Here is a 15,354-nt window from a genome sequence, read left to right on the forward strand (position 1 = left end):
GCAAGAAAGCCTACACTCTTGAATTTAGAAACAACGTATATTCTACGCGTATAATTATCCCGAATAAAATCCCGAATATAACTTTCGAGCTAGCTATTATCGAATAAATTCTTCATGAACGGATCAAAGATTAACGCAACGCGAAGTAGAAACGAGTTCGAGTTCATCTCGAGATCATCAAAGTATTATTCTCATTTGTGTATAAATGGGAAAGAGATATCTAAATATTTTCCGATGAAAAATATTTTCGAAATATAAAATTACAATCGAATATCGTTTTTATTAATTTAACCGTAATTATTAGAATCGATATCGGGAGGATCTCTCCTCTCTCTCTCTTCTCGAAAACTTATCGCCTCGATTCCATTCTAAAACATTCCAACACGCACGGCATATTAAACAGAGCAGCGAACAAGTTCGCTAAAGTAAAAGAGACCCAACGGTTACTCCCATAAACACTTATATTTATGATTAACATGGCCATGTTTTGATCACCTAACTCAGTGATTCTCAACTTGTTTTTGTAAAATCTCGGGGGGAAAAAACACTCAAAGAAATACGTATATGTATATCGTTATTCTCTCCAACACTTTTTTCTTCCACGTACGATTGGAATTGTTTCTTTAAAGAAACAATATATCGATAAGTTTTGGATTATTCGAATACGGATCTCGACTCGAAAAATCGACTGGGAGACCCTGGCCTAGCGAGTCGTCCCCCCAACGGTATGGAGAGGAAACCTAAGCGTGGCTTTTTAATTGTCAAACGTGTCTCGAAATGAATATATTAAACCGTGCTCGTATCTCGAGAGTGTTATTATTGGCTGCGTTCGAACGGTTTGCCGCAATTATACGCATTTTATTTCTCAGTCGTGGATTCGCGTAATCACTCGATCTGGGCTGCGACGAGCCCCTATAACCGGAACGGGGGACGGAAACATCGAGAAAATAAGGAATACGAGCGTTGCTGTTGTATATTTTGTTCGCGCAAGAAAGTACGGTATGAGCGAAAGATCGGAGCAATAAGATCAGGTGTTTTAGTTTACTGGATAGATCAGTTTATAAATACCGTTGTTGTTGTTGTTGTTGTTTTCTCTCTCTCTCTCTCTCTCTCTCTAGCTTACATTATCTCTCACGTTTCCCACTCGGGATGATAAAATATATACCGTGCGATAATTTTAAATTTTGATTGCACGTGTAATTATCTCATTTGCATCGTGTTGTTTGTTAAATAATTAAATGGAGATAATTTTATACGCTCAATATTTCTCTATAAAGTTTGTTTACGTTTTTGAAAGAAATATTTTTCATTTCGATGCAAATGCGTTGAATCTAATTTCCATAAGGAAAAAAAAAAAAAAAAAGGAAAAGGAAAAAAAGAATTAGACATCGCGTGTTTCCTCTCTCTCTCTCTCTCTCTTTTTTTTCTTTCATTTTCTTGATAACATTATGTTACATGGCAATTAAAAGTTATTCGAGGTAATGAGATACAGATAATAAATTCCGGAATGTATAATTGAATTCAATGTGAAATAAAATATTCAATATGAAATAAAATATGTATCTTGTATCCGGCTCTCTCTTTAAACGTTAAAAAAAAAATAGAAAAATAAGCTGTTACGATGATAAATATTTTAGATAAATATTGTAGATAAATTGTGCCCGATTCTTAGATTCTATTTACGTAGAAATCGAGGATATATATATATATATATAATAATTATGAATTATATCGTGTCTTTTACCGTTGTAAAAATCGTTCGATGCAATTAAATATAATTGGATATTTCTCATAAGTCGCAAATATTATATATATATATCCTGTTAGATATAGTTCACGTATATGAATCAAGAATGAAAGCTACGATGAGTCACGAATTAAAATTTCAAAGAGATAAAAAAGGTCTATATTCTTGGGATACCAATTAGCGAAAGTATCTGTTCCTTTCGATACCGTGGCGTGGTCATTAATTAGAAAAATTTATAGCCGTCAAGGTAGGATTATTACGTGACAAAAAGTCTCACGTACTGAAATAGCAAGCATATGACTCATATCGGTTGGAATACCAGAGTTTTTGAGGAGACAAACAGATATTTCTGTGCGTTAAATTATTTATAAAAATATTAGTTCCAATTATAGGACTATTAAATTTTATAATGAGGATATTTCGGGGAATAATCCTTTCATTTTATCAATTCTTATGCGTACATGCGAATACGTGGAAATATTTATTGTTGATAAATAATGTACGAATCCGTGTCAAATCAATCGAGAAGGTATATATTTAGAACACGTTCGTACCTCATCGATCGATCAAATGCTAAAATTGTCGATTACTCATATTGGAAGTATATCATTTCCTATAAATACGAAAAAATTCTTTAATTAAAACTGTAAAAAGTCAATATAAAAATAATAAAAACGATAGATTTTTTTTTTTCTAAAAATGATACACATTGATTTATTTTAATCTTTAATTTTTTTCAATGTTCTTGATAAAAACTAAATTATATATTTTATCTGTATAATTAAATATCTCGGATGGAAATGTAAATCCAACGATTTCATAAATTACAAATGATCAAGGAGGATTATAAAATACAAATTTTGTATTTTAAGTTTACCGAATGCTGATTTGTATAATTTTACCGCATAATAGATATAAATTTCGAAATAAAAATAAAAAAATAAATACTGAGATGTAAACATGATAATAAACATCAAATGTTATTTTAAAATTAACAATTTCATCAAAATTAAAATTAAAAACATAAAGTTTCGATACAATTTTAAATCTTACAATTTCTCGCTATCTTTTCTCATTCATCACACATTTCGTTCCAAAATCATCGTTGACACGTAGAATTCCCAATGCTGTATTGCACAAATTAGGAAAAAGGAAATTATTTTGAAAAACTTACTTTCTATTTAAATTCAAATTTATCGATATGCAATAAATTTTTAATTATAATATGTTTCGCGTATATAGTAACATTATGTAAATGTATTAAATCTATTTCAAATTGTGAAACTAAAATTAATAATACGGTAGTTTCTAACTAATTAAAATTAATTCAGTTCACTGACGGATCTATAATAAAGCGAAATTAAAATTTAATACATTGCAGTTTAAAATGTAGTCAAGATATTATATCTTTATATTACGCCTTTTAACGAAGACGTTCAAATGATAAAAATAACCTAAAATAAAATTTTTATGAGGAATTAAGAAACTTTAATTTATATAATTGCTTTTTACGAGCAATATAATAAAGCAATAATATAATAATTGATTTTAACGAGTAAAGTAAAGTAAAAAAAAAAAATGATTTTTAATAGAAAAATGTTAAGACGAAATTACAATTATACAATTATAAAATTACTGGATATCTAGAAAATTATTAGACCGGGAAAAAAAAATAAATCGTCTCTTAATATGAAATATTTTCGATCAATTCCTTTCCAAGCTTACTTAATCACCGATATTGCAAGACAAATCGATACATCGAGGAACTTAACGAGGAAACGTATCAATTTATCACAATCTAATTTTTCGATCAAACATCCATGCGCGTTCCTCCACGGCTTTTTCAACATTCAACAACGAACAACGACCTCCGTATTGATTGTCTCATACTTTAATGCCTTGTAGCTATTACTGTAAGTGTACGTAAAACGCCATCAATTACAGGTGAACATTACGTTTCTATTCTCCTTTAGCCAATTTCCCCTCCTCCCCTTCTTCGTTTAATATCTGCCAGCGATCGAGCAAGCTGAAACTGCTCTGAATTTTCGACGTGTGCCACGACGTATGCGCGTTTGATTGAACACGAGTTTGACGTTATCATTCGAATGCTTCATTTTCTCGGTTGGAAACGGTTGCTTGGAATTCAGTACGGATCTTGGATCTGGTTCAATATGATACGAATGAAGCGATCGACATTAACACGAATCAATGTTCCACGAAATTTGTTCCCGCTACTTTGACCTTTTAATGTATTCCATTCATGGAATAGTACGTGTATAATATGCAAATGATATATAAACAAAACGAGAACATCTTTCCAAAATATATCCAAATTTATTATCACGCAACTAACTTTAATCTTTTTTACTCTCCAACGATCGATATTCATTTTCCCTTCAACCGTTCCCATAACTAGAAGTGTATCAAACTCTTCCCAGCACTGTGCTTACAAACGATATCGATTCGTATATATCAAATCCTGGAAAAGGCTAAGAGCATTTCGTCGAAAGTTTACTATCGAACGGAGAGGAAAGAGAAGAAACTCTACGTCTTCCTCCTCGAGCGCCAAAACCGGCGCGGCGCGCTCGAAAAGCGAAACTTTAAACCGGGCGCTTCTTTCCTCCTTCCTAGCAGAATTCTCCGATTTCGAGGGGATGTTAGGCCCTGTACACCTGCAACACCGACTCCTCCTCCCCTCCCTTTCTCCTCCTCCTCCATCTCCAGCCCACCTCTCCGGCCACGATCGCCACCCCAATCAGTTGGCTCTCTCCACGTTCTCTCCGCTGTCCCGCAGCCGCCACGGATGTCCGTGTAGGTGTTAACGCCGATCGCGCGCGTGTGAACAGGGCCTCGTATAATATCCGAGGGCCGGGCGTCGGGAGAGAGAGAGTGTCGGTGTCGGCATGTCGGTTGCGTGGGCGTGCGTTTTATATTCATCGCGGAGGTATCATTTTCACGGGAACTTTTAAAAGAAACGTGCGCGCGCGCGCCAACTCGAATAAATAATGCCGCGGTGTTAAACTCTTATCCGAGGTCGCCGGCCGGTGCGCATAAATAAGGCCTGCGTGTAAAACGCGCCATCCTTTTCGCACCTTCTCCGCCTCCCTTTCGTTTCGTTCCGTATTCGCTTACCAGAGGCGCGGCTGTCTCTGTCTCCAGCGCCACCGTCGCGAGCGTGCTATCCTTCTCCTCTCCTCGCTCTCGTTAAAACCGAGAGCGTGAGTTCCGTTTTTCTTTCTCGTTTCCACTCGTTTCCTTTCGTTTTTTTTTATCTTTCTCTCTTCTCGCGAAATTTTTGATCGATTTGATCGGAAAGAAGTTTCGATGGAAATTTCGTTCGAAAGGGGTGGCAAAGGAGGAATTATTGGAAAGGTGTAGAGAGTAAAGTTTAAAGGAATGGAAAAAGAGAATAAATATCATCTTCCCTTAACTTTTATTTTATTATTCGAGTCCAGGTATATCATTCAACTTAATACGTAACGTTTCGTGTAACGTTCAGCCTCTTTCTCTTCGGTTTATTTCGTTTCTTTTTTTTTTTTTTTTTCCATTGCGGAACAATTTATACGTTTTATGCCGAGGCAGATGTACGTATTCAAGCGGGGCATATCTAACATGGAATAATTTTCAAACTTGAAACGAAGGTACCTCCAAGTGGCGAGTCAGGAATTTTGAAAAGCAGGCTTTTACATTTTATATATGCATTTCTCTCGTTCCTTCCATTTGTTTCAGTGTTCTTCCAGTATGTAGCCACGTCCGTGATTCACTCTTTTTTTTTATCTTTTTTTTCTTTTTTTCCTCTTTCTTTTCTTTTTCCTTTTCTTCCTTTCCTTTTATTTCTATTTCTCCGGCTTTTGATCCTTATATTTCCATCATTTCCTCCGTATCATCGTTCGCTTCTCACGTTACTTTTTCAATGCATCTGCATCCTGCTGCTTCTGCGTTTCCCTCTCACAATTACCGCCCCCTTTCGCTCCATTTCAGTTATACATTCCTATCTCTCTCTCTCTCTTTCTCTCTCTCTTCTCTCCATTCCCAGTCCACAGTTTCACAGACATATTTCTGCTCCACTTTTTCATTCATTTACACTCGTTCCTGCTCGTCGATTTTTATCCCGGACGGTGTACCGGGGCCTATTCACCATACACCGGGGGTCTCTTGTTGCTTCTCTCGTTGCTCCCAGAATCCCTCGATTTTTTTAAATTACCGCTTTCGCGGGAAAGGAACAGGCATTCCTTGATATTTTCCCCGGGAACAACATCAGGATTCAAGGAATTGAATGGATTTACATTGAATATTTTGACCGGTTAAACCAGTCAACAGTTTTTATCGTGCGCGGAAAAACTTCCTTTTTAACAATAATGAGACGGGAAGAAGGACGGGAAAACAGCCTGCGTTTTTAAGAATCATCTTCCGGCTCTTTATTTATTTCTTTTCGTCGAGAAATGAAGACGAATCTTCTTTTTTCTTTTTTCGAAATATCGTGAATATCAAACATTATAAAATTTTCGATGAACGAAGTGTACAGGGATGCGTGAAGTTTCTCTTTAAATTTCGTACGAATTTATCGATCATCGAATAAATTCACGCTTTCAATAATAAACAAAACTTTCCTTTCTTTTTTGAACGTTGACCGTGCAAATCTAAATTATAAAATCTTATCCTTGTATTAACCGAAACCCAACGTTCGACCGATACAACCTTTTCTAAGTGTACCACTAATTCATCGCGTAATCTCTTCTGCGTAAACGTTCACGGGCAAAGAACACACTCACCCGAAAACTCTCGATCGAGTTCAATTAATTATTCCTCCTCGGAGAGAGTGGCCAAGGTCGCGATTATCTTCGGTAATCGGTTGGCGGGATGGCGGGACGCCAGGAGGAGGAGGAGGAGGAAGAGGGGGGGCCAAAAATGTCCCCGAAAATTAATCGGGATGCATAACAATTTTATCGCGTCCCCGTGTTTATTGGGCCTTTTTTTGTTCTTCTCTTCCTTTTTTTTTTTTTTTTTGCTCTGGCCAACTCGCTGCGGTAGAAAATGTAAAAATTTCGAGCGGACATAATGGTCGGCCGAGTACGAGAATCGGGCAGATCGTTAAGTTATGGGGCCCATGGAACCGGACGTTTTTCTTTTGTCTATCGTGTTGCGCGGAGAAATGCAGCCCGAGAGATAAGGTTCGTTAGTGGGCGAAAGGTTAAAAATAAGCCGGCGCGGAGGGCAGCCCGTCATAAATCTGGCAATCCCCGGTGAAAAGCCGACTCTCACCCCAAAAACAGGGATACATCCTTAGCGAGGAGACGAGTTCGTTCGTCCCGGCGAATTCGATTCTTTCTTTCTTTCTTTTTCTCTTCTTCCTCTTCTTCTTTTTTTTTTTTTTTTAACGAGCATAAGCCGAATTTTTGCACGGTGTTGAACGGAATTTTATTCGTTTTAATATTAATCCAGCCACGAACGCGTTTCGGTTCCTCGAATTTCCTGTTTAAGATTACGAATATAATCGAATTATTAGAATATTTGTCGTCTTGTATTTAAAAATTTTTAGAAATTTGAAATATGCGCGAAATATTATGAAGATATTGAAATTGATTTGAATCATGTTTGTTGAAAATGAAAAAAAATCCGTAGTTTTGTAAGAATTATATGTAAATCGTATCCAACGATTATTAATCGCGTGATAATTATCGATTCGTGCAATTTTTCTCTAAGAAGAATTGTCTGAAAAACTTACCAATAATCCCCTTCTCTTCGATCCTCCCTCGAAGTTGCCAACCCCATTGGAAGGAGAACTACTCCAGGATATTGACACGTATAATGCAATTAGCTGGCCGCGATCTCGAACACGCTTCTGGTGGTGGCGAGGGGGAAGGTGTTTGAAGCTGGATAGGGGGAGGATCGATCGTATCCCCTCGCTGCCCAATAATTGTAATTAGTAATCAACACCATTATGCGCCTACGGCCATCAGTCTCTCTCTCCCCCTAGCAGGTCGCCATTAAGGCGATTGTATGATTTTCTTACAACGTTCGTTCGTATTTCTTTTCGCCTGTTTAACCGTGCCCCCAGGAGGGAGACGGGAGAGAAAAGAAAAAATTCTTTGACGATTCTCCGGCCCTCGAGGAGGACGGTGGTGGTTGCTCAGTTTTTATCCGAGGAAGCGAAACACGGCGTCCGGCTGGTATAAAAAGAAGAAAGGGGAAGAAAGAAATTTTGTTGGGAAATGGAGATGTTGGAGTATCGGAGGAAGGGACTTGAACGAGCAGGCAATTAAAATGAAAATCCTATTAGCATTTGAATTTGATGTAAATGAATTGAATCCGACGAGACGAGCTAATCAATTGCACGATATTTATTAAATTTAGAAATTTGGTTTAGAGATTTTAGAAAATAATTTAATCGTAAATTTTGAACTTGCAATTTGCATGTTTCTTAAAATCGAATTCCGTCGAAATTCTTCAAGATGAAAAAAAGATAGACTCCATCGAACCGGAACGATTTCAAGACTCGATTCTATCTCCGGATAACCCTGAAGTTGTATCGTTGCAAAAATTAAATATAAATCTGCGCCGTTTCTCTCGGAAAATATGCCACGTCATTTGAAAATATGCCGCGTTATGCTTCATTGCTGTCATAACGAACGAATTAAGAATAGGTTTAAATCTATCTTTCTACACTTCTTTTAAATTCATTTAAATCGGTTTACGAATTATTCACGCGATTTTTTCATTCGCTTCGATAATTCTCCGAAAACGTGATTTTCTTTTTATTCCCGAAATCAATGATTCGAATCAAATTCATAGTTTTCTTTCTTCTTCTCAAAGATTTCCAACTCAATTGTAGAATTTAATCCAAATATAAATTATCCACGATACCTAACATTCGAACTCGTCGTTTTAAAATTTCAAAAGTAAATAATTTAACGTCGCCATCCAACAATGCCGCGCTCCGTTAAAATTTAATAATTATTCGAGCGAAGAATAAGAATATTGAGAGAGAGAAAAATTTTAGGAAACACGAGAATCATTGCGGGGGAAACCGCGGATTAATCTAAATTTACCAAGTCTCTTCCATCCGTTGCTTCCATAAAACAATCCTCGATAGAAGGAGGGAGGGAACGACGAAATGACGTTGAATTTTTCAAGAACGAACAACCTTTGCTTTCAGAATCCTTTTTTCCTCCCTTATACCAGGCCTCTCTTTTTCTCTTTCTCTCTCGTTATTACAATACAGCCTTTCGCAAGGACACGATATCCAACGGCACAAAATAGCTTCTCATCTCCGGAGGAAAGGTAATTTTCCTCGCTCCCACCCCTTCCCTCTCGGTCCTCTTGGTTTATACAGGAGCGCCGCTATAATTACGCTTAGTTTTAATTAACTTCGCGTGAATTTAAACATTTATTTCGGTGGATGAGTAGAGGAACGCTGTCTCCTCGCTTCGAAACATCCCTGAGATTGCTGACAAGGGGTGGACCCGGCTCCCTGGAACGTCTTTGTCCGTGGAAAACAAAAAGTTTTTGGAAACTTTCTCAACCCCCGGATTCTGTAACGATTGTATCAATTTCCTTGGTAATTCGGATGTCCTTTGTTTCTCTCCCTCTTAATCGATTTTTAATTTTCATCATCAACGATGATTTTCAAGAGTGTTTTAAATAATTTTTATTAGCTACGCTTCAGAAATTATATCGATGCAATTTCTTATCCCAATTCATTTATTCTTTAATTATCTTCTTCTCGTATTCAAATTACGTGTATTTAGACATCTCGATATCATCATTCTCTTTTTATATTCTCCAGGGTGATCGACGATATTGACTTGATCTACAAATAACAAAGAAGTGTGAGAAATAAACATTATTTTCTAAAAATTTCAACAAACTTGGAGAAATAATAAAAATGAATAGACATTATAAAATCTAATAATCTACGTCTAATAAATATATTCCATATAATATACTATCTATTTAATAATTAAATAAAAAATTAAATATAAAAAAGAAACAAATGAGACTCACGCGATATATAAAATATTATCCATATTGAATCGTATTAAAACATATAATACCGAATCAAACAATCTCAATCACCGAGAGCCTCTCAAACCGTCCAGGTTTCCGCAAATAATATCCCAGAAATCGGATTGGCCTAATTACGCGCCTGTTATTAATATTCTTGGCATAGGCGCGCAACCACGCGGTCTGATTATTCCCGAAAATTATCGCGCGGTGTCCAAACCGTTGGTCGAGAGAGAGAGAGAGGGAGAGAGAGTCGAGATCTGGGCGCATGAGTCCGGCGAATGCCATTATTTCGAGGCCGACAGACGTGTCTGGCCCGGACTTAAATGGGCTTGGACAATCGGTGGCCCATTAGCTCGCAGTCCGCGCCATTAAAATCAGACACCCCTCCCCTTCTCCTCCTCCTCCTTCTCCTCAATCTCCTCATCCCCCTCCCCCCTCCTCGAGAACCGCTGCTGGTCTCGGGCGTAATGCTAAACTCGTTACCAAAATTTTCGGAGCTGATGTGCTCAGCCGCCCGTGAGGAGGAGGCAGCGAAGGGGACACGGCCCGGCCAAGTGGACATCAACCGGAGTGGCCGAGAATTACAAACCGAGAATTCACGACGAGGAAAACGACGTTCGAGATCGATGGACGGATTTGATTAATCCGAGTACGAAATTACTTCTTCTCGAAACGATTTTCTCGGGATTCGAGCTTAAGGGAAGATGCTGCTCTCCTTAGTATCATTGTCGTCAAAGGGAAGATTTGTGCGAAAAATGTAAATAAAAATATAGATAAAAATTGGAAGAACGTTCCATCGCGTTCGTGAAAATTTTTTATTAGAATATTGTGATGAAATTTTGGATTTTATTACGTACTTGTTGTACTTTGTTATTATTTACTTGCTCGGTTTCCTTCTATTGCTTTCTTCGATGGATAATTCATAAAAAATATTTAATTCAAATTACAAGTACGTATCTTTTAGACATTCTTTGTGTTTGTATTTATTCTTGATACTTGTTAAAGTAACGTAAAATGTAGCGTGGGAGAATTTACGAGCAGAAGAGAAAAATATTGTCGCTCGTTTGGAGCACAAGCGATCGAAATCCGAGCGAAAACTGGGCAAGAGAAAGGAGAGGGTGGGTCGGGAAACTCGGGGAGGCCTGAAAAGCAACGAGCGAGCGTTGTAGCGGGCGGAGGAGCATTACGGACATTAGATTGGGACACGAGTGCAATAAACCTATCTGTATAATCTGCCCTGCAGGAATTAACAGCCCTCTGAAGGTAGCCACTAACGAAGTAATTCACTGGATGAACGTCGGGGGTGGTGGGGAGGGGCGAAAGGAGCACGCGGGGGTGGAAACACCCAACGAACCCCCGTGTATATATAGGATCGTCCAAAATTGAGATTTAGATCGAATCGCCGCTTTCAAAATTGATAATGGACGGTGGATAATTGGTAGGGTGTCGAGAAAAGGAACATCTGCCATTTTTCGAAAACAATTCTTTTGAAAACAATTTCGCGTAGAATATTCTAATATTCTATCTCACGGATTTTCTCGAAACGGGAATGAAAAATGACAGATTTTCATAAATTCGTTAACGATGATTGGAATATGATTGCTATATTTTAATTTATATCTTCTAGGACTCTTGTTAATTTTATTATTCGATAATTAAATCGAAATAAAATAGTTATTTTTTGTAAGAAGAAAATGTATGCAATTAAATAATCGCAGAAGAATAAGTAATAATTTTTTTTTCTTTTCGCGAATACATTCTTTTTAGATATTCTTGATCGCACATAGAGATAATACCAATTATCCTTTCTTCCATAATTTTGAAATTGATTGCGAGAACAATGATGTAGGCTGTTGTATGATATAATAATATAAATGATACATTGCACGGCATTTGAAAGGCATTGTAGTAGAATTGGGATCGAACGAGAAATAGAGAGGGCAGGTAGATATAATAGCCACAGGGAGCTGGAAATGTGGGTAATTGCTGACTTAGAGCCTGCCATTTTCCTCATATAGTTACAACCGCGAAACCCCCTAGCGGGCCACAATTTATTTATGTCGATAGTTTCTTGATTTGTCGACTCCTGCCGCTCATTTATATCCTCCTCGAACCAGCCGTATATACATTTCGCTTTCAGGAACGTGTTATTCGTCCGTCCAACTTTCCTAAGTTTCGTACATGCTCCCGGCCAACCCCTCTTCTTTCTTCCAAACGACAAGAATATATATATATATATATAGAGAGAGAGAGAGAGAGAGAGAAAGAGAGAGAGAGAGAGAGAGAGTTACTTTTATTCAACCGAGATGCAATATTATGTAACATTTAACCGAACTCTCTAAATGAAATAAATAAATTTCACGTAAAATAAACATAATTAAAAATTTAATAAGAACCGCAACATTTCTTTGATTAATCTTGTGAATAATTTATATCGATGTAAAAGGAAAAAAGTATCGTATACAGTGGATTAATTATTAACAAAAGAATGGAACAATCGATTAAATTTTCCAACTACAAAGTATAAGCTATTAAGATTATCATCGACGGGATCGACGGGACAAGGGAACAACTGGTAAAACAACCGTCGTAACTTAGTAAATTATTATCCTGACGTATAACTCCTGACTGATCGCCCTCTATCCCTCCCCTCTCCCTCTCCTTCTCCTCCCTCAATTTTTCCACTCGACACGCGGTCGACGCCGAAGCAGAGCCAGGTTCTGGTTCCGTCATCGTGGTTATTAGTCCGTGAACGAAAGGGTTATGAGGCACGGGTTATCTATCAGTTAGTAGACAAGGAATTAGGCGTGTCAACACATCGGGCTAATTGATTATTGCGACACGACAGGAGCAAAGCGCCGCAGGCCGCACGATCATCAGTCATCTCGCCAAAAAGACAACGTTGGGGAGACGCGTTTCTCAAACCCGCGCTATAGATAATGTTGCCAGCCACGTGTCCAATGGAGATTATACTCGTCCAAAGACGTTCGTCATTTATCTTGCCGTTTTCCGGAATAGGCGATGCGTGTAACACCCGATGAGTATATGACTTTATGACCATTTCAACCGTGCCGACGATGAAACGTATTTTCAAGACTCGAGACTTTATCTCCTTTCCGTTTTACCCGTTACAGGACATTTATATAGACGGCATTAATATCCAGATAAAAATTCTTATCGATTTCTTTCGGTTTCTTGGGAAACTTTGAAACTTTCGTGTCACGTTCTTCTCCTCGTTCTCATTTTGTAACACGTATGGAGATTATCAACGATACTTCTTTTCTTTCTCTTTTCTTAATCCATAATTTTCTGTCATATGTTAAACGATGATTACACGCAATTTGTATTTGTAATAACCGCTGTATATTCATGGTGCAAATATCGCAAAATGTTTACATTTGCAAATATTCTCGCTGATACGCGATTACTAAAAATCAAAAGGAAAGCTCAACTCGTAAAGTTTATCCACGAACGGCGTACAAATGCCACTTTCACGTTCCGACGACTAACCCATATTGATCGCAAATATCGATATCTCGAGTATCCATCCATAAAAGATAAACTTGGATATCCCTTCTCCCTGAGAGACAGGAACATTGTAACAAGGTTTGGCCGGCGGTAAATATTTTCACTTTTCGGTCGTCGAATCCTGGGAACAAAAGAGAGAGAGAGTGAGTCGAAAAGAGCGGAAGGGGTGAGCCCTGGCGAGCGCTTCGCGGCCACCGATCCCACCGATTCAATTTAAATTTCATCGTAGTTTATAGCCCGTTCCGCCCTCCCTTATTCGGTATAATTAATTTTTCAATCGGGAAATGAAGAAGCCGTTTACGAGGCCGATGGATTAGCGGCCGGGGCCCGGTTACGTCACTTCCGAGGCAGCCAATGGAAGTCGGCCGTGCACCTTCGGTTCCCCCGGTTTTCCAGAGGAGAGTTCAGCTTCGCATAAGTTTACGAGCGTCGACGCTTTGCTCTTATTGGCAGATCTCTTCTCTGTACGCGGCTCGTAACGCTTCGCCTTTACAAATCGTGATAAAGGCGGACGTTACGCCTCGACGTTCTTCGACGATCGGTTTTACGGGGCCGGGATGCTTTACGAGCTCACGGAATTCAACGACGTGTATAAACCGGAAAGGAGGAGGAGGATATATGAAGATACATATATATAACGAGCGATGGTGGACAACGGAGCCAAGCTTTGGAAGCGAACGAATACGTTGGAGATTTTTTTTTTTTTTGAAGAGATCTTCGAAAACACGGATGGAATTGTATAAGAGTGATACTTTTATAGGGGGTAATTTCTAATATCGAGTAAAGTAGAATAGAAATTCTAGATTTCTGTGCCGATATCATAGAAGAAGATTATTGAGATGTTACGATTTTTATCTTTATTTTTCTCTAATACTCGAAAATGAGGATAATTTTTGTCAAATTTTATCGTTTTCTGGAAAATTTTGATTTTTTTTTAACAAAATATTTATTATAAAGTATTAATTACTATATTCTTATAAAAAGTTACAAACTATATCGTTTCAAGTGTTGGTATACATTTTCTATAACGTGATTTTTATCAATAATTTTTACAATAATTTACACAAAAGTAATAAATTTACTAAATAATATAATATTCTTACGATTTTATCAATAATTTTTATAATAACTACACTAATTAATTAATTTTGTAATAACTTATACAAAAATAATCTTAAAAAATCAACTTACTTAAATAGTAAAATATTCTTGCGAGGAGCGAAGAGCGACACGTCCGTTCCGTTCTGTGTACGAAACACGATTGCGTTAAATCGATGTTTTGAATTCAATATCAACAAGCGATATCGTCGTCGCTTCCCGTAACGCGATTAATAACATTCCGTATTTTGATTCTCGGAGCTCGCAATGTTATCGAAAAAGAAAATATATATTTAGAAAGTGTACGGGATACTTTCAAGTCTTGTTTTTCCCTCCTTTTTTATTATTATTATTATTTAAGCAAATAATATCTTCTATTGACGTTCAACAAAGATATTATAATGTTACTACCTGACTTCACAATGGCAATGTTGAAATGAAACAACCATACCTCGAAAACATTTTTCATCCGAGAGGCAACAAGTTTCACTTCACAAGTCAATCGTACATCTTTCTTTCTTTCTTTCTTTTCCCGTGAAAGCGGATCAACAAAGTACTGCGTAAAATTTTAGCGTAAGAATCAGTTTCCGAGGAGCACGTTATATAAGTCAAAATTTATTGCGTCCCTAAACGATGCCGTCAAAGGTAGCAGCAGTCCGTGGCATCCGGTTTTACGATCCGGAATTGAATGCGTAATTTACAACGTCCTCGCGACAGTGCAGCCCTGACAGCGAAGACATATTTTTTTCGCGTGGTTTTTCATAATATTTTACCTTAGTGGGCCTTAAATCTGTCGGAGTCGAGCGACTTTCAAGGTCACCGTTCGTTTTCGATCGTCGTCCCCCCTTTCTCTCTCGCTCTCCAATATTACTTTTCCCCAAAGATTCCCCGACGATCGATCTCGCCGAACGTAATTCAAATACGATTCCACGGCTCTTCGAAACTTTACTTAAGATCCTCATCGATTGACAAGA

The 15,354-nt window shown here is 37.7% G+C and overlaps 1 long non-coding RNA gene across 1 annotated transcript; it reads right to left on the minus strand.

The window, feature by feature from the left end:
• Positions 1-5,161: 5,161 nt before the first annotated feature.
• On the minus strand, positions 5,162-14,589 carry LOC100576573. The gene is made up of 3 exons (XR_001703494.2): positions 14,474-14,589; positions 7,473-9,557; positions 5,162-7,219 (listed from the first exon to the last, which is right to left on the minus strand). It is a non-coding gene; the product is annotated as an uncharacterized LOC100576573 (long non-coding RNA).
• Between the last annotated feature and the right edge of the window lie 765 nt (positions 14,590-15,354).

The sequence above is a fragment of the Apis mellifera genome, linkage group LG6 (genome assembly GCF_003254395.2).
Source record: "Apis mellifera strain DH4 linkage group LG6, Amel_HAv3.1, whole genome shotgun sequence".
NCBI classification, from domain to species: Eukaryota; Metazoa; Arthropoda; class Insecta; order Hymenoptera; family Apidae; genus Apis; species Apis mellifera.